Here is a 19,909-nt window from a genome sequence, read left to right as displayed (position 1 = left end):
TGTTTTTGATAACTTTCTATTTTTGATCACATAACATAAAAAAACTATAAGTAGAAACATGTCTGACCAAACATGTCTCCTCTTACAGGTTTCATCTTTATGTCTCTGCGAGTTATAAGAATATACCTGTCTGTTCAGGAAGCAACACGGAAGCCGACTAGGGGTGGATAACCGGACAATGAAAGTGTCGACGTAGGAGATAAAACTAACGACGTCATGCTCTCCCATCTTCGTCTTCCTTCGCTTCCTAGCTGGAGAACAGATAATTTACCACAATGGGAATAAAAGCGGAGAATTGTGTGTTTCTGGAAACAAATTTTTCCTGACAACGAAAATGTCATATATTTATAAGACATTTTAGTAGCAAAGTGAAACTAGTATCACTAACTTCCCACTTTGAATTTTCTACAGTCTGGCTTCCCCTCGGTTGTACTTTTAAAACTCTAAATTAAATATTCTTTTTGCATTTGTGGATATTTTTATATATTCTCTTAACTAATTTCATAAAATGAGTCTTCCGTGTTTACAACAGAAAGAAAGAATATGAATGAAAATTGAACTTTTTTTAAAAAATGAAAAAAAAATGTATTAAATTACATCATACACAATTATTTTGTTCCATCAACATCTTTGGTGTATATTGACATCTAATATTATGATCCTGCGGTGTGAAATCAAAGTGACACATTGAACCTAATGGCTAAAATGCAGTTTTATCTCAATTTGTTGGCGAGTTATCGCACTTAGTTATCGCCTATTTGATTGTGATTATGAAATTAAAATCCAACATAAAAGCTAATTAAGCGTGGTTTACAAATGAAAGGACAACATCAACTAAAGCGATGACTTATTGTATTCAAATATTACATGATAAGCAGTAGAGTCATTAAGTTTTGCTTAAGCCGAAAACAGGAAAAATGAGCAATGTCCTCGCCGGGTCTCGAACCTAGACCTGTCGAATACCCGCCGTGTGTGCTACCGTCAAACCACGAAGGCATGCTGGAAGGAGGGAGAAAGTACATTATAAAGCAGAAGGGCTTGATGTCTCAGATTTCAATTATTTTCAAAACAAGAATCTTACAAAAAGCTAAAAAACTGGTCGTTCTACATTATAGCCAAATATTTAACTCGCTAACCAACAAAAAGCTTCTATGGTCTTCTATGGATTTAACAAGACCTAATTCTCAGTGAAACAGCAGGAAACGTTTCACTAGTCCTACATTTAGGATAAACTTTTATATCGCATGCCTTTAAATTTGCGTAACTTTCTCTCAAGCAAAACCTGTGAGGTTGAACTAAGACGAATACGATAGGGATTAATTACAAATCTAACTGCAGTTAAATTTAAAATTAAATGTCACAATACTTAAGATTTGCCTTACTTTTACCTTCAGATGGCTGTGAATATAACTTAAAATAATTTTTAACGAAACTAATTTTTACATCATAATTCTTTTCATGCTATATTATAATAATCAAACATTTCTTGCGAAGTTCTGATCTTCAGTAGTTATATAATTCTTAAGTTATGGTAAGTTATACTGAAACAGTTATGTTGAACATTTTAGAATCTGCAATCAAATATTCAACCAGTTAGAAAATTTCTAATTGCCTTACATATTAAGTGTCTCTTGGCACACATTTTATCTGTTGCTCACTAACCGAAGATAAAGGAGACCTTTTGAAGTCGCAACAAGGAGGGCTATCTAGGCAGTAGAACTATGCCGTTGAAAAACAAAAAGAGGAGTTATTGATAAAAGATGGAATCCTCAACACTATCAATATCAGAGATGACTGTGTAAGAAATTTTTCTCTTCCTTAATGCGTGCCCTTATGAAGCAATTTGTAGCACATTCTGCTGGCTATCGGGAGTTTTGGAGTTCGTATTCCGGCGAAGGCACGGTTAATTTTCGTTGTTCCTCGATTTGAAATAAAATAATGACTCTTGCAGCTGCGTCCGGCTAAAATGTGATGAGAAATAATAGCTAAATTAACACGTAACCACCTAAATTTGGCAACTGTGTCCCCCTTTTTTCCAGTCACCGTTCAAGTTGGAGAGAATGTAGAGAGTTCAAGTTGGAGAGTCACCGTTCAAGTTGGAGAGAGACCGTAAAGAGTCACCGTTCAAGTTGGAGAATTTTTTCCATCCTTATGTCCATCCTTATCTCCATCCTTAAGCCTTTGTGGCGTAATCTGAAACGCATCGCATTGGCAATCGAGAAGTCCATAGTTCGAATGCCAGCGAGTGCATTGTTTATTTTCAAGTTTCTTGCTCCCAAATAAACTTACGCCTCCACTTATGCCTACGAAATAAACCTACGCTAGTTCCTAATTTGAGGCCCGGTGGCGCAATGGCCAGCGCATCGCGCCACCACAGGTTCGGGATTCGATCCCCGGGTTGGGCAAAATCGATTTAGCCTTTCATCCCTTAATTTCCATCTCTTGGGTCGATGAAAGGAGTACCAAGTTCGCTTGGGGACTAAGCACTGGGGGCGGACCACTTGTTCAGGGCATATGCTTACGTACCCCGGGGCCCACGGTCAAAATTCTAATTTACTGGAGCAGTACTGGAAATGGCATCCACAGTTACCTAAAACCTGATTAATGTGAGGTTAAAAAAACACAAGAAAAAGGAAAACCATTTTTAAACTAATAAAAAAATACTGTTAACAACTTATTCCTATTTTCAAGCAGTTTAATTTGCAGAAGAAGTATACTTGGTTACGTAAATCATATGAGCATTTAAAGGAAGAAGAACACATTGTAAATAACAGGTAAATAAACATCATTAAGATAAACTAACTTATAAATAGAGTTGTAGATCGTTGCTTACAAATGATCCCGATAAGCTACCAACTTCAAATTGTGTACACACATCGTTGGTCGAGACAATGCAATGTGAGAAAGCGCTTTTTATAAAATTCGATTTAGATTTTTTTCATTTAGTGTTTATTGCATTTTTTGCACGTATCTTTGTTTAACGAAAAACTAAGCATATCAAAATTTTACTGTTTACACCATCGGATCCAGCAAAAAAATCTTTTCAGTGAAACAAACTTTTCGCCCTCTTTTTAATGAAAAGGGATAATTAAAATATAAATTGTGCTATTTCCTATATTTTTAAAAAGTGTATTTGCAATGTGAAGCAAACGGAAAGAAAAGTGTTTCTCGTGTAAAAATTACTTTTGAGTTAACCATCGTGGAACGCTTAGCAACGAACTGGCGATATTCCTTTTTAAGGAACTTTTTTTATTTGCAACGTATAATTGGCACGTATAACTGGTAACGTAAAACTTTAAAAAATGAAATACAACTAAAAAAAAGCTTTTTTCATTAATTTGATATTAATGCACGAAAAGGAGAAAAAAATGTTCATGTATAATGGATTAAATACTTCTATTCACACAATATATCTATAATTTTACATCGCGAATAATAAATACGTACGGCTCTCACGATAAGTTGAAATGGATAGTGACTTATACGTTTAGCAATGCAAGTAAATTAATAGAAAACTTTTAAAAAATGGCTGATATTTTTGATATTATAGTTAAATTAATAGATTTCGTTAATTATGTGCCCCATGCTTTCATCGATATAAAATTGTAGATTAATTCCGTAAATACTATTATTTAATCTACTATTCCCATTAAACTATATACTATTTTTATATTTTTCTTCTTTGAGTGCGTTAATTATCAGATCCTTTTTAAATAACTTCTCATTGTATAAAAACAAAAACCTTTTACGTAATTGTATTTTATTCATAAACAATTTTATTTGCTAGAATGGTTTATAATACTAAATTTATGGTTTATAATACTAAATTTTTAGTCGTTGGGCGATTAAAAAAAGTAGTTTTTTTGACAGGGCGACTGATACTCTCCAACTTGGCTCATGTGTTCCCCTTCTTAAAGTAAAATCTGAACTGTCTGCATCTGTAAAGATTTAATACAAAATTCTTCATTAATTCGTCCTTTTCTTCACAAAGGAGAAAGGAGTAGATGCGAAAATAAGCGCCTTAAAACACATCACCTGGCCAACGGGAATAAACTTGCTTATAAATTAAGCTTCATAAACGTCGCATATGCAAAAGATTACAATTAAATAACTACTCTCAATTTTCATCGAATCTTCCTATAAGCTTGATAGCCGGAACTCACTGTGACCTCTGTATCCCCAAAGGAGACTTAATCCTCTTGCAGAGCTCTGTAAGCTGAATAATATCTGGTATAGTTAGCAAAGAATAGACTTCACTACCAACAAAGCTTATATCTTCTGTAATAAAAGTTCTTAAGGGGAAAATATCACAGAATGCAGATGATGCATTCTGTTTAGCAGCGGCATTTAGGAAACAATCTTTTCTTTTAGAAATCTTTAGCTTTCATCAGTATCATTATGTAACTTCCTAGAATTTTTAAATTTTGCATAAATGTATTATTTGGAAGACTTTTAGGATCTCAAATACTTAACATATGTTTCTTTAAGGGGGCTCATACACCTTAAACCCTTTATGATCTTCGAATAGGTGACTGTTGCAAGAATTGGGATAACTTATTTATTACTTCCAACTTTTTATGGCTGACTATATAATATAGTTGCTTTCTGAAATCGTAATTAGAAAGTTTGTGTTGCCACAAATATTTTTTTAATTTAATCCGCTTTGTGACAAAAATTTTCGACATGCTTCCACTTTGCGCGCACAGTTTAAAATTATATGTTGCATTATTTAATTCTCTAGTTTATATATAGCTTTTATAACATTTGGAAACTACTGCAAACCAAAAAAAAAAAACTGAGAATTTCATGTTAAATTTTTATTTTATTTGGAGTTGAGTTTATAAAATATATTTCATTAAAAAATCTGTAATGTTTTCGTGCATAAAATATTTTAATATTAAAATATTCATCAGATTTTTGGTTCAGTTAGAAAATAGTGCCCATATAAAGAATTCCATCCAATTTCAAGTATGTACCGTTAGCCATTTTTAAAATATCATGTGCGCAAGGTGGAAAAATGACGAAAAATTTTGTCACAAAGCGGATTAAATTACAAAAATATTTGTGGCAACACAAACTTTCTGGTTACTAGTTTCCAAAGCAGCTATATTATGTAGTCAGCTGTAAAACGTTGGAGGTAATTACTTTTAAAATAAACAAAATATCTCAATTCTTTCAACAGTCGCATATTCGAAGCTCATAAGGGGTTTAAGGTGTATGAGTCTCCTTAAGTCACAAATGAAAAAGAAACGACTTTCTACACATTTCAATTGTCAGTATTATTTATATCACATTTGAACATGCCTGAAGTAGTGCAGCAGACCTTTTCGTGTTTTTGAATTGAATGACAGAACCTTTCAGTGCATAAAATACTTATAAATTAGTTCTTGGAATTTTAAGAACATAAGTGACATTTTTTCCGTCTAAACGCACCTGCATGTTTTGAATTATTACACTTTTATAACTAGAACATTGCAAGCTTGCAATTTCTTCTAAACTTGCGTTTTCGCGGTATCGGCCAGAAAATTTCGTTTCAGTGGTTATATCAGAGTATCCGTTTCAACATGGAATATTGAATAGGATATCATAATTTTGCTGTATGCTGAACAACTTGTATGTTCTTGAACTTAGATATCATGTGAGGCCGTATGCTGAGATCTCATTGCCTAAGATGCATGCGATGGGCTACTAAACATCGCAGTGCTGGTTTTTTCGCGTGGAACAATTACTTCTTTGAAACCGAAAGTCTTCGTATGCGGTCACTCCTTGCTGGGTGTGTTGTTGTAGAAGAACTGTAAATGAGAAGAATACCTGAGAATTAATAGTGCTGGTCTAATTTTCCACTACTTTAATCAGTACCTCTATATCTATCTCTTAAGTGCAGCTTTCGTTTCGAAGTTGTGTTTGTTTAAATACAGGCATATAACTTTTGGACAGACTTTGTTTCAATTTTCTTGAGCTGATTCCAGCTAACACCTGAACTGGAGCAAAAAATAGACCATTTTTTTCTCCTTAATTAGCCAATTTTCCTGATTAACCTCGAGTCAGCTCCTTCCTTTGAAAGAATCAAAGCTTACAGGCATTTGACGCTTGGTTTTTCTACGGTCAAATTCAGTTTGCTAACATAGCAAAATTATCTGCTATTATCTTTCATTTTATCATGAAGAACCATCTACGGAGGAATTTTCCCAGATTTCCAGAGCAAATAGCAGATTATCACTTAAATTTCAAACAACACAGTGCTTCAGAATTTACGATTTTAATCAGGATAGTAAAAAATCTTCTCTTCCCGCCGAACTAGCCAGTAGGCACCTTTGTTGCCTGAAGCTTTTACTTCTCCACATTCTTCTGCCTTATTAAGCGCTAAATGCACCAATTTGTCTGTACTTTTTCCTCATTACGTCTTTGAGTGTAAATTTGACACTGTCACATTCTACTTTGTGGGAGGTATCTCTAGAAATATAGATTTGTGGATGGCAGTCCAGCGTTAAAGGACTTAGAAAATTAATTTTTAAAAAATGCAAAGAAATTATAGATTCCTCTGTGGTGTTAAGGACAGCAGTAACTAAGCAGCATAAGCCAGATAAAACGCCGGTTTCACATAATAACATATGGATAACAATAATAGCACACATAACAATAGTATTCCCGTGCTAAAATTAATAAATTAGTTCTTTTTATGTGAGAGTACTACTTTTTTTATCCAAATTTGACATTACTTTATTCTCATGAAAATTATTTTATGATATCCTGTTAATTTATGTTCCCTCTATTTTAAATTAACTTACGTTCCCCTAAAATAAAAAAAATCTGATGTGTACACCACATGACTTCCTTGTACGGAATATTAAATTATACGCATTTTATTTAAACTTATTAGATTGAATTAAACCTACTTCGCCTACAGCGCATAAACCACAATAGAATAAATGCATTCTTTAAAATTCACTTTGTTTACCATAGCGACACTCTGGCGCTAGGTTCACTTAACAGTATTATATTTCGTTCATATTATAACTCAGAATGCACAAAATGTATATCATTTAAAGAATTATCTAATCGTTGCCACATGTTCTATTCAAATACTATAATAAAGCTAGAACTATGTATAAAAGAAATTAAACAAACAAAACAAAAAAGAAACAGTTTTTCACAGACGATTGAGTGTTTTTCATTTAATTAATTCAGTTCTCACTTCGCGAGAAGGCAAAAATACATAAAAACTCCAAATATTTATATTAAAAATTACGAAGTAAATTTCAAACGCTTAGTTCCTCGAAAAACTTCCAGAAAGAATTAAGCATGGTTTAATTGGCAATAATAAATGAATGCGTTATCTTTGTTGTTGCGAAGGTAAGTTTCTCTAGATTGGCAACAAATCTACTAGTCTCCTGTTTCAAACGTAAACATCAATGACCGCCATTAAAAACAGGCTTAGCGGCAATTAAACAACTTTAAAATTGCTGATAATTCTAAGCATATTGCACACAGATTTACTAAAGGCATAAAATCCTTAACCGGAAGATTAAAAACAACATAATTCAATCATTTTTAAAGCCAAAAATGTACAATTTAAAAGCATATAAGAGTAAAAATCTTTAGATCACTGAGCCGGGTAATAGAGTGGATATATATATAAATATATTTATATACGTTTGGTGCGGCCGATTGCATCCAAAATACGAGGTGCACATCTACATGTTATAGCAGTCCTATATACAAAACTTCAATGTTCTGAGGCTACTCGTTTTTGAGTTATGCGAGATACGTACGTACATATTATCGTACAGAGGCCACGAAAAATTCTCTTCAGAATTAATTTTAAAGCAGTTTTATAATTTTTTTGAAGGAAAAGAGTATTTTATCCTGTCCTTACGTACAGATATCACGCAAAAACATCGTTAAATTGCATTCGATAGCGGTCAAAATTGATATTTTCGTTGAAATATACTGCCTGAAACTTCGCGATTACAGTACTTCCTTTTTACTTCGTACAAGGAAGTAAAAACGTCATTCGTTGTTTATTCACTGATCTTTTGAATTTCAATTGTCGCTGAAAGTTCTTAATGTATGCAACATTGATATTTGTATTTTGAATCCTTCAACCATGGATTTGATATAAATGTTGTCTGTATCGCTTTACTGTTAAGAAACCTGAATATGAGTAGACTAAACTAATAGATTTTTCACTTTCGTGAAAGAACATCGTTAAGCAAGAGATGTTTTATGTCAGAATATGTATCGTCTGCCAGTGCAAAACATTGTCATTGAATTGCAAATAACGAGGAGTTAAATGCAGCAATAATTAGTTAAAGGGCCAGCTTCTAAAATTGTCTCTAATTATTATGTGTCTGTGTTCTTTATAATATCAGTAGAGGAAAGAAGATTTTCGTGCGGCAGTTTATCAGGATTTTGTTTTACTGTTAATTGCCTAAGATTTGTTCTAAAGGTGCCATACGAAAAGCTAAGCAAAAGGATGCACAGTGTTTCGCGATTTTTATGCTTTAGCAAATAATGAAAGTGAAATAGAAATCTGGCACAATTTTTTGGTTACGGTAAGTAAAGACTGAAAGAACTAACATTGTAAGAGTTTGGGAAAGTAGCGCAACAAATTTTTTCTTCCTCAGAGAAAGCATGCTCTTATTTCTTTATCTGAACCGTCTACCGCAGATAGGACTATTAAATGCCTTGAACAGAATTTAATTTCCGTTACGCTTAAGAGTCACTGATGATTGTTTGTCTAACTATACTGTATATGTTGAATGCATAACGAAATATAATTCAAGGAAGAAAAATTGAAATAGGTAGGAGGTTCTAAAGACAGGGTTAAAATTGTTGTTGCATTAGTTAAATGACGAAACCAAGTTTCAGGGATATCAATATTACCAGTCCCCAAACTTCAACAATCTGCCTGGTCATGCATTCGAGTCCATTTATTCATTTGGTTTCCGATTAGGGCAAAACAAGCGATTATTTGATTACAGCTGTCTGCCTAAGGGAATGGGTATCTTCGTGGAGGATTTTTCCAACAGAAATTGTCTCGTATTCATCTTACATGGATACTGGCGAAAAATCATGAAAATGTTCATGTAGCTGGCCAGTTCGCAGCGATTCGAAATCTTGGGCCGGATTGCTAGTACTCAGCTGTCTTTCGGACCTACCACTGGCGAGCGTATTCCAGTCCAATTGAATTTCAGAGATTTTTTAAGTCCTTTGCATCACCTGATTCGGACCCTGGCTATGCCTAATCCCTTGCAAGCTAGCAGACGGTGGATCGACCCATATATTCCTCGTATTTACTCATTCGATAGTTCGCGCTTGAGGATCTGGTTAAGATCACTATTATTTTCAATTATTTCTTTTTCCCAGACTCTTCATATATTTACGATAGCACATCCTAAGTTAAATAATTGTTTGAAGTCTCAAAAGGTGTGTAGGCTCCAGTATTAAAAAAAAAGATAAAGCCTTCATTGAAGAAAGAGTAAACAGTAAAACCACATCAAAAAACCGAAAAAAAAAAGGTATGCGATAAACGTGGCCTTAAAATAATTTCATAACTTTGTTTTTCTATTTGCTCTTGTACTAAAAATGAATCATTCTAAATTTTGGAACTGAAATTATTGCCATTCATTATATGTGATAAACTAGTAATGACGATAATAATAAGGCATTTAAATATATTTTTGTAATTTATGCTTACTTAAACTAAGTCTTAAAATAATGCTAAATATTGATTACTTATTTAACACTAAGTAAATCTAAATACGTCATACAGCAAGCATACGTTACAAGCAGTCACAGATAGGTACCTGTAAATAGAACATTAACTGATTTCAAAAATTGTTACAAAGGGCACTTTCAGGTTCATGCATTCCTCTGGAAATGGCCAAAACTCCAACGGTTCATTAGCCATCTATCACCGAGAATGTTGCCAAGTTACAGCACAGGGGGACGAAAGAATGGCACCTGCGGGAAAGGGAAAGTTCTGTCCCAGCTTTGATAGAGAATACCCCGGGGTACGTATCCAAACGTCTCCCATTTCTCTTCCCTTATCACCAGCTATTCTGTTCGGCAGTATTTTGAACTCCCTATACCCCAAACACTCAAACAATATACCTTCTCCAGCTAAACACTTACAAACGCTGCCTTCTTCGGTAATCGAACTCAGGCTCAAATTCGACTCGCCCAAATCACCATTCCAACAGCGGGCTGATTTTAAAGATGTTGCCAGATGCCAGAAAGCGAAATAACAATGTTGTCATGATGATAGTAACTAATGCAACGTATCTTCCTGACGATAAAACTAAATTTGGTGCGAACGATATACATCTTTTTTTAATTTAAGAGGGGAAAATAGCTTTATTTCAATAAATAACCGGATTTTGTTCTCTAGAAACTCAATGAAATCATCAAAATCAAGATTATTAGTCCAAAGGGGCTTTGTCCCTGAAAGACTATTGTTTTCGTTTTGCGATTCTGCGTTGGTTCACTATAAACGTCCGTTTCACTTTTCAAACTGCTGCCACCAAATGTTAGAGTCCTGCATTATATTTGAAGAAATTAAATAATGAAAAATCTGCATAAATGTAGGTATATTTCTCGCATTGTGATAAAACAACGGTACATAGATCCAGCGAATTTTGAGTGACGTAACCCTACTGCGAATATGGGCATGTGGGAGACCAAATTTGAAATTTGGAATTTGTTTATTATCGATTTCATATTTTGTAAAACTTTAACGAATTTTTGATTAACAAACTCAAAGATTTCAAAGCGAGTAATGACAACGTTGTACAGAACAAACATTTTTATCTACAGCGCGCGAGACGCTGTATCGGAAATTCTAAAGATACGCTCAATTTAAAACTATTTTGTGATATTATTCTTGAACTGAATTTTATGGTTTAAGTTCGAAGAACGTGACATTTAATAAATAAAAGTAACGTATAAAATGGTAAAAAAACGCCCCTTTGGACGTAATGTAAAATCTGCAATCTTTCAGATTTTTATTTTTTTATTTATTATTATTATTATTTAATTTCTAAGTTATCTCTGTATCCCTTTTTTAACTTAATATTTCCTTTATCCATTCTTTACGATAAACAAAGTATAACGTGAAGTAAACTTTGCATTCCTTTAATTGTAACTATTAATGATCTTTCTTCATTAATTTTCTCTATTTTTAATTGCTTGAGCAACATTCCTTATTCATCTTTTAGAACAAATGTAAACACACGAATAAAATATTTCGAAAATTAATAAATTGCTACAGCATGGCTTCTCATTTACAGAATACTGTAACAGGTCTTCGAATTCCTCATTCCACTTGAAGAAAACTCCTTTAACTGCCATAAATCAAACCTGCTTTTCTAGACTTAACAAACACCAGCCAACACCATAACATACCCCACAAATCTTCATAGCAAACTTCACTTTCGGATGAATCAACGCCAGACTGGCTCTCGGCAAAACTGATCTTTCCCACCACCTGTGGGGGGGGGGGGTATGCAACTTACAACAATATAGCAAACTGATCTGTATCTGCCAGACAGCTCCTCTGACTTACATAAATCTTACTCCAGGAATTCGCCGTAATGAGCAGTGAGCAGGAGATGAGAATTAGTTTTAAATAATATAACGCTGCTGGAAGTGGCAACGGTTAATTGTTATTTATGGGAGGTGAAAGCGAAGTTCAAAAGAAAAGAAGACCGTTGGATTTTAGCTCGCGCGCCCTCAATTAAAAGGTGAGAAAATTAAATTTAAACCCTAGAGGCTTTGGTTTAGATAAAAGAGTTCTTAAGTGCTGTCGAGGGTGTGGAAATTTCATGGTGTTTCTCCTTTCATATATTTAAAACTGATAATAATAATGATTAATCAATATCCTTGTTCTTTATATGCAGAGAATTGCACAGGCCTTAGTCCTGTTTTTAGTTATATTATAAGGTATTTCTCCCGCTTTCTTAGCATCGTGGTGTAATAGTCAGCACGCTCGGCGCGCATTCGAGAGGTCCGAGGTTCGAGGTTCCGGGAGCCACTGTAGAGTCATTAGATTTTTTTTATGAGAGAGACGTAAAAAATGAGCAATGCCCTCTCCAGGACTCGAACCTCGAAACTCTCGAATACGCGCCGAGCGTGCTGACCATTATTCCACAAAGCCATTCTAAGAAGGCGAGAGAATATATATATATTAAGGTACTTATAATATATATATGTAATATTGTGGCAGTCGGGCACAGGAGAATTCCGAACATTGTTGTGGCTGAGTGTAATCCAATGACGACACAGAAGAATTTAAATTTATAGCTCCATATCTTTATTCTATTCAAACAGCAGATTATTATTCTTTTAGATTAAATTCTCCAAAATTACATTTTCAATAGTGATTTACTAAATAAGATTAACTTTAAAGTCACTGCGTCATAATTCGAACAAAGAAAGGCAGAAGAGCAGCAGCACAGGTCTTAGCAGCAGAGGGAGAAGCGGTCTCTGACGCAAATCCGATCCGAACAAGTATGGCTGGAGTAGCGCGCATGGCGCGAGTTCTCTATTTATAAATGCGGTTACGTAATACGCTCGAATGTTCTCGAAAGTCTAGGGAAAAGATCCTGAAATTGCGGAAAGTTAATTAGAGGTTGCTTGTTCGTATAGAGCAAAGCCATAGTGTTTTCATATTTTATATATATATTATAAGTACCTTAATATATATACCGTATTTATGCGAATCTAATGCGCATCGTTTTTGGCCAAATGTAGTATTCAAAATTGGGGTGCGCATTAGATTCGAGTGCAAAGTTCGCCGATGACGTCAACCAAATTTAAATCGTAACAACGAATTACTGTATTTCTCGACTACATTTACCGTTACATTTATCGTTGACACATTATTGCATAGAGGATACAAACTGCAGAGTACGTAGTCACGAAATGGAGGGCAAACAGAGAAGAATGTCATATGACGCTACTTTCAAACATAAAGTAATTCTTTGTGCTTAAAGAAATGGCAATAGAAAGGCAGGGAGAGAGTTCAACGTAACTGAGAGCAATGTTCGCTTGTGGCGGCAACAGAAATTGGCACTGTTTGCAACTAAAGCTAGTAGAAAGAAATTCACTGGCCCTCGCAAAGGAAGACACCCTAAAATTGAAGAAAAAGTTTTGGAATTTGTACGTGAAAGGAGGAAGAATGGACAACCTGTGACTAGTGACACCATGAGAAATAAAGCAAAAGAGGAGGCTGAAGTTCTTGGAATACCGAAACAAGAGTTTAAGGCTAGCCGTGGATGGATATACGGTAGTAGTAATTAACAATGATTGTTTCACATAACAATTGCCCACTAATATGTTAATTCTATGTTCTGCTACTTTATGTATAAATCCAATGTTGTATAAAATATGGTATCTAAATTTAAATAAAATTATCATACCATTAATTGATAGTTTATATACAAATCCATTGTTGTATAAAATAAGATTCAATAAATTCCTCATATCATTGATGCGCATTACATTCGCCGACAAACAATTTTTTTATTATTTAAAGTTTTAAAATGGGGATGCGCATTAGATTCGATGGCGCATTAGATTCGCATAAATACGGTATATATATATATATATATAAGGCGTAATTATTAAATTTCCACATACTACTTAATGTTTCAAAAAGAAGAAAAAGAAATATGTTTTGGTTGTAAATACATTAATGGTTAATCGATATTATAATTGCATATCGACAATATCCTCTTGCAGGCGGTGGTTAGGGCAGCCTGACTGCGATACTGAGAGCGCAGGTTCAGGGAGGGTACGGATGTAAAACTGTCTGTCCCTTCATAGGAGGTAATAGTGGTCGCCTATTAGGTGCCTACACAATTAAATGGCCACCACTTCTGGCCTTAAAAGGGGCCAATGCCTTTATAGGCAAGTGCCTGCCATTAGGGAAAAAAATATCCTTTTACAAATGAAGCCTCGCTCTTAGTGAATTGTTTTCCTTCTGCATACGCTTTCATTCATTTAGTTTCGTTGACACCTTAAACTAGAAATGGACAAAACCTAAAATTTTCGAATTCGTATCTGAAGCCTAATATTCTAGAAAGTTCGAATTTCCTAAGTTAAGCAAAAGTGAAAAAGAAAAGGATTTGCTTAACATTCAAATTTATTGTGTAAAGCGAACTTTCAAATCTGCCTATAATGGAAAATATATTTAAAAATACAGTTTATAAAATTACATAATTGATATTAAAGATTCATTTTCTGAATGGCAAAACGCATTTGAATAGCAGATCAGAAGGGTTTTATACTTTTCCAGAATGTTTTTAAATCAAAGTGTAGGATCATTACGTTTTTCCGAAGCAGTAGACATGAAAATGAGCAATGCCGTCGCCGGTACTCGAACCTAAACCTCTGGAATACGCTCCGAGTTCGCTATCGTTACACAGCAAAAACATGCTGGAAGAAGGGGGAAATACCTTATGTATTCCCTTTTTTAAAGGGCGACTGGGGATTAGAGTACCCAATCGCCAAATCCTGGTTTTGACGAATTACTGTCATCCACGTTTTAGTTTGGGGGCCACTGTAGAGACATGAGGATTTTTTAAAGCAGGATTTGTGAAAAATATGGTATGAGTTAGCCGGAGCTCGAACCTGGACCTCTCGAATATTGCTGCGTATATTATTTTATCTTGAATCTATACTGCATGTTTTGTCTTTATCTCATATATTGTTTTCTAATTTCCTATTTTGAGTCAACTAACATCTGGGATTATGATGACAGTGACTAGGGTAAAATCGCATCTTAGCCAACTCGGCGACATTCTGCATGTTTCTAGAAAACGTAACATTAGTTGCGATTTTTCTAGAAAGTTTTAGAAGTCCTTTGAAAGATGATGATTTTTCTCAGCCCCTTGAGAGATGACGTAAATAGGAGAAGTTAAAAAACTACGAACCACTTCAGTTAAGACTCTTAGTACGTTCTAGTGTACATCTTGCTGTTCAGTAGAGTATGTTTTATTGTGCTTCTTGATGATCAATGTTTATTACATTCGACTGTGTTTTGTGAGCAATTTTTCTATTCCAGGATATAAATAGGGAGTTAAGGAGTATTTTGTATTATCCGTGTTCTCCTCTTGGGCTATTTACAACCGATTCTACTACCTATGAATTTGAAATTATACCTCCCGAAAATAAATTGTCTGATCTTCCTTTTTATCTGGCTTAGTTTCATATTTCATTCTTACTCTTTCTTCATATTTAAAGAGATGTCTACAAACCGTAGCATACAACAATATTGTTAAATAAAATTTGAATGAAAACATAATGATAAATTTCAATGTGTGACGAATGTATGTACCTTGTTTAAAAACTAGTCAAAATTTGCATTTATAGAAAATAGTTAATAAAATGAAACACAGGAAATATTCTTTTCTTACTAGCTTGATATGAATGAACCATCTTAATAACTTCCTTCCATAAGCTGGGGTTAATGTTCCAAAAAATATGTTTTCGCTATAAAAGAGTTTCCATGATTGATTGCAATTAAAGGATAGCAAACAGCCTCTTTAAAACAAATCCTGTTCCTTGCTATGATCAGGTCTGGTTGCCCATAATACCTTATCTTATTAAATCTTAGATTACTCCGGCTGTTTCAGTAAAAAATAATTTTGTTTTGCAGATTACTTTTCAAGCAGTCCTTTCAGAAATCATTTGTTGGGGAAAATGTCTTTTTTTTTTTATCTGGGGATCGTTTTTAAGAGGAAATATATATCTCTCTCTACATATAATAAAAGAAAGAGTCTTTCGTTCGAGCTGCACGTAAGCTAATAGACCCAGGGCTACGAAATTTGGTATATAGATGCATCTAGACAAGAGCCAATGTACCTCGAAGCGATTTTTTTCAAAATTCGAATCAGATTTTTTTATTTTATCGCATCATTTTTATTCTTTTAGAAATGTGGCTTTGGCAACAGCTTTCCATTCAATGCTTTGTATTCTGGACTGTTGAAAATATGAGATAAAATGCTGCTTTTTTTTTTTTTTTTTTTTTTTTTTTTTATTTTTTATTTTTGAACACGCAATACGCACATCGTAATCTTCTTATTCTGACGCGCATGCGTCTCGCGAGGCACAACAGAAAGAATTTCCCCGTTTTTTTCCTTCTATCTCTTTATTAGCTAATGGCAAAGAGGTTTGTATATTTTGAATTATGTCATCCACAAGACACAATTTTGATTGGCTTTCTGATGATAGTTTTATTCTTTTAGAAATGTCGTTTTGGCAACAGTTTTTCATTCATTGCTTTGGATACTGGATTGTAACTGTTTCCTTTCCCGAATTTCTTAAGGACACCCATATCATCACACTGATAGCTCTGTAAGGCTCTTCAGGGAGTCGATGTAACATTACTTATTGTTTTGACGTACCCCACTCATCTGACAATAACTTCAAAACAAATCCATAAATTCTGTTGTTGTGAAGAGCGTAGGCTTGTATCTGTCTTTTGCGCGGTTCTTGGACTTTCGTAAAATCCGTTCTAATTTAGAAGGAGAATCCTATTACCAGGCTAGTTAAGAAGACTTTCGGTTATCTGTGTATTTTAATTGCCCCCAGGCCCAAAGACACTAGGATATACATGTTCGGAACCAACGATACGGCAGCCATCAACGCTAACAACTATAATCGATCAGAGCAGCTAGCATTACTGGTAAATCCATGCAAGAAATGCTTCAAAATACTAAATACCTGTATCATCCGAAACAATGCATATTTTTAAAATTTTGTCGGGAAAATTCACTTGCACGAATATCGTTACTTATGCGTTAATTAATTACTACTTTTATGATATTGATTGTTTCAAATACTGATTGAACAAAATCCAATTATCATAATTACATATCAAATCAACGGAGGGATATCATGTAAAAGCTTATCAACATTTACTCAACATATATGCATCATACACATTTAAGAGAAAAAAAAAGTTCCAGAAAAATCTAGCTCTGCTTGCTATGAATTCTATCACACATAACCTAACAAGATGGCTTAATAGTGAATTTATTTTCAACTTCACTGTTTTCTCGGAAAATTGGACTTCGATTACGTACAAAACAAGAAAATAAAAACCTCATCGCATTGGCAGCAGGTGCACCAACAAGTCGAAGTTTTTTTTTTTTTTTTTTTTTTTTTTTTTAACTTCCTTCAGCGAACTCTCCTTCTTTATTCCTAAAGAATCACCACTTTTTCCGGTACCACCACGAGCTAAGTCTAGAAGAAGAAATGCTTTCAATGAAATGAAAATTAGATTTTGACAGCGACAAAGTTCTTGGTAGTATAGAGGAGGGAAAGCAGGGAATTCTTAAATTCCCTCTCGGTTTAGGCTCACTCATCCCCCTCTCTTTGGTCTGCAGGAAACGCTTTCATGTAAGGAAAGGTTCTTAAATCGACAGCTGATGCTTTGGTTGTTTATAAAATAAGCGAATAAGCGAATAAATTTATAAGCGAATATGTTCTTTGTTCGAGAGGGTTTTGTTTTCTAAATTAAACGGCAAGATTATATTCGCAGTATGGATAAGCAATGCTATAGGAGTACAGTGATATCTTTGAAAATATCTTCAGGATTCATTCATGTGTCAATATTTACATAAAAGCAGAGATCGTAGAAGAAAATTAGATGCATATATATGTGATATATCAGCTTTAGTCGTAACTTAAATAATCAGACGATAAGTTTAAAAAACAGGATCCATTTATTATTATTCAGGAGAAATAGCAGTTACAAAAATCAGATATCTGGAGTAAATAAAAATAATTACTAATAACTTTTGTATGAAGTTTACTGCATCGTGACATTTAAGAAAAAGCCCCGATATTCCTTTTGCGAGTCTTTTTATAGCCTCTGGAAAGGCGGAGCTTCCAAGAAATGACGTCAGCCTCGTCAGCCAATCCAGTTCGCGTTAAATATCTCCAGAACATTCTAAAACTGTACTTGTAGAAAAGTCGGGAAAAACAACTTGACTACGGGGCTGTGGATTTAATTCCACGTACTTTCAAATAAGAGAACATCGCCATTAAAAATGAAAAGAACGTACAGTTATAATTTTAAGTATATTCTTGACTACGGAAATTTATTATTACAAATATATTCACACACACATGCATAAAGTCTCGGACATACTCTTATGCGTGAAACATGAAAACTGCTTCTAAGCGACAGGCCTTTCCTAAATTAAGTTACTAGAGAAATGTAATAGGTTTAGCTTTAAATCTGAATGTAGGGTTGGTGTGCAAATTTTCATCGACGTCTGTCTTTTTCACGCACGGCCACAGTCTTCATAGGTATAGAAGTTTTTGCTTACGAAATTTACATCCGAGATTAAAGAATAACGTACAATAACTTATAAATATTAGTGACTTGTATTTTTCTAGCACAATGTTTCCCAAACCATGTTGCGAGAGCATTCTCTAGTGTTGGATCCTTAACACAATTTAAAACATCTCTTAAAATAAATTCAAAGACAAAAAAAGAGAAAATCTGAACACTTTCAGATTTTATATTATGCCCATAAGGGCTTTTTTTAACGTTTTGTCTGTTACCTTTGTAAGGTTTATCTTAATTTTCTAACAGTTAATTTTAAGTTAAAGTTACTTTCCTGTCCATTCAGCTTACAACTTCCGGCTAGAACGTATTTTCAGAATCGCGGTAAAATACAACTGAGGAGGAGAAGTATTTAACTTTGAAGTTCTACTGACTTCGTTAGAGAGCCAATGAGTCTGAGCAGCACGCGTTCGCCTTTTAGGCTACTCTCTCTCTTTTAAGTTATTATTACTCTCGTCCGTACTTTAAGCCCTTTATAGCTTAAGTTAATTAGCGTTAATTGGCCGTTAATTAGCGTTAAGGGGCCAACTCTGTTAGAATCTTGATAGCTTCGGCTATATCTTTTTAGTTAAGTTTTACTTCTTAGTATTCCTCAGTTCAAGCCCAAGTGGAGGCTTTATTGTAAACGGAGTCGTCTGTTAAATTTATTTTAAATAATAAAGGGTAATTAACCCTTTTTGAGTTCTGCTCTCTGTTCACTGAACTAAGAGGTTATTCGCTTGCCAGCTTTTAAGATTTCTCATTTTCAGCTTTAACTTAGACAGGAAACTTACACCTTTATTTATTAAATATAATGTTCTTCGCATTTAAACCACATAAAATTCAATTCAACAGCAATATCAGAAAATATTTAAAAAGGGCATAACTTTAGAATTTCCGATATACAGTCTCGCGCGCGGGAGATAAAAATGTTTTTTATACAGTGTTGCCATTGCCGCTTCGAAATCGTTGAGTTTGTTAATTAAATATTCGTTAAAATTTTATAACAGTTAAAGGAGTAATAAAAGAAATTCGAAATTCAAAATTCGGGCTTCCAAGTACCCATGTTCGGTTGGAGGATTACGTTATTCAAAATCGGATGGCTCTAGGATGGAAGAATATCCTATCTTATTAAAACTAGCTACACATATCTATTCAAAATCGGTTGTCTTTTCACAGTGCGAGAAACATTCATGCATTCATGCAGATTCTTCATTATTTAATTTCTTTAAATATAATACAGGGTAATAATATTTGGTGGCAAGATTTTGAAAAGTGAATCAATGCAAAAAGCGAAACGGTGCTTCTTTGGGTCCCGTTGGGCTAATAAAAATAAGCAGTTTCAATTGCGAGCGTTATCAATTTAATAACGTACCACGACATTATATGGCTTACGTTTTCAATGAAATACATGCAAAATCCACTTCTTTTAGTGTCTCAGCTCAGTGTTTAGAAGTAAACAATTGTTTCATTGTCATTTTAGTATTTTAAAGAAGTTTTTATTTTCATTTTTTTCATTTCCCTCCCCCTCTTTTTTTAGCAATTGTTAAGCAAATATAGAATTTTTAT

At 34.1% G+C, this 19,909-nt stretch overlaps 2 long non-coding RNA genes across 6 annotated transcripts in view; one reads left to right on the top strand and one right to left on the bottom strand.

Moving 5' to 3' along the window:
- LOC118204223 (uncharacterized) overlaps window positions 1-19,909 on the bottom strand; it is a 382,418-nt gene that overhangs the window by 233,685 nt on the left and 128,824 nt on the right. The window lies entirely within an intron of this gene.
- Window positions 1-19,909, top strand: part of LOC118191378 (uncharacterized) — a 338,644-nt gene that overhangs the window by 279,566 nt on the left and 39,169 nt on the right. Inside the window, exon 5 of one of the 4 annotated variants that reach the window (XR_015042792.1) lies at window positions 89-676. The exons of 1 other annotated variant lie outside the window; for it this stretch is intronic. This is a non-coding gene — a long non-coding RNA (uncharacterized LOC118191378). Of the gene's footprint in view, window positions 1-88; window positions 677-19,909 lie in introns of those variants that run through there. 2 more of the 4 variants (XR_015042790.1, XR_015042794.1) reach the window with 2 other exon arrangements.

This window comes from Stegodyphus dumicola, chromosome 8, assembly GCF_044657685.1.
Source record: "Stegodyphus dumicola isolate Sdum_Otavi_A_Nest chromosome 8, ASM4465768v1".
Lineage (NCBI taxonomy): Eukaryota > Metazoa > Arthropoda > Arachnida > Araneae > Eresidae > Stegodyphus > Stegodyphus dumicola.
Note: the sequence above shows the minus strand (reverse complement) of the source record. Positions and strands in the feature narration are given on the sequence as shown.